The following is a 371-nucleotide window of genomic DNA, read 5'->3' as shown; positions in this document are numbered from 1 at the left end:
CAGATTCTCTGCTGTAATTCCGCTATAAGAATACAAATTATTTTCTATGTAATTATTTTCTTTTTACAGCATTTGGTTAGGTTACTTATTTACCGAGACACTACCGTGTCCCCAGATCTGTTATTTATTTGTTTGGTAGATACCTTAATTTGTATTCTCTATTCCTTATATAATTATAAAAGAATTCATTCTTTTTGTACTTTGTTGATAAGAAAAGTCTGAAAAGAAAAAGGGTACGGATTATAAAGATTCCTCCCCTTTCGTTTCAGGACTTTTCCTTCAATAAATCTGAAGATAAAATACAGCACAAAGAATCAATTCTTTTATAATAATAAAGATAAAACTTATTTATGCAGTTACTCAAAACATAA

The sequence above is a fragment of the Cyphomyrmex costatus genome, unplaced genomic scaffold, assembly GCF_001594065.2.
Source record: "Cyphomyrmex costatus isolate MS0001 unplaced genomic scaffold, Ccosl1.0 scaffold22, whole genome shotgun sequence".
Taxonomy (NCBI): Eukaryota; Metazoa; Arthropoda; class Insecta; order Hymenoptera; family Formicidae; genus Cyphomyrmex; species Cyphomyrmex costatus.
The sequence above is the reverse complement of the archived record's forward strand: the minus strand, read 5'-3'. Positions refer to the sequence as shown.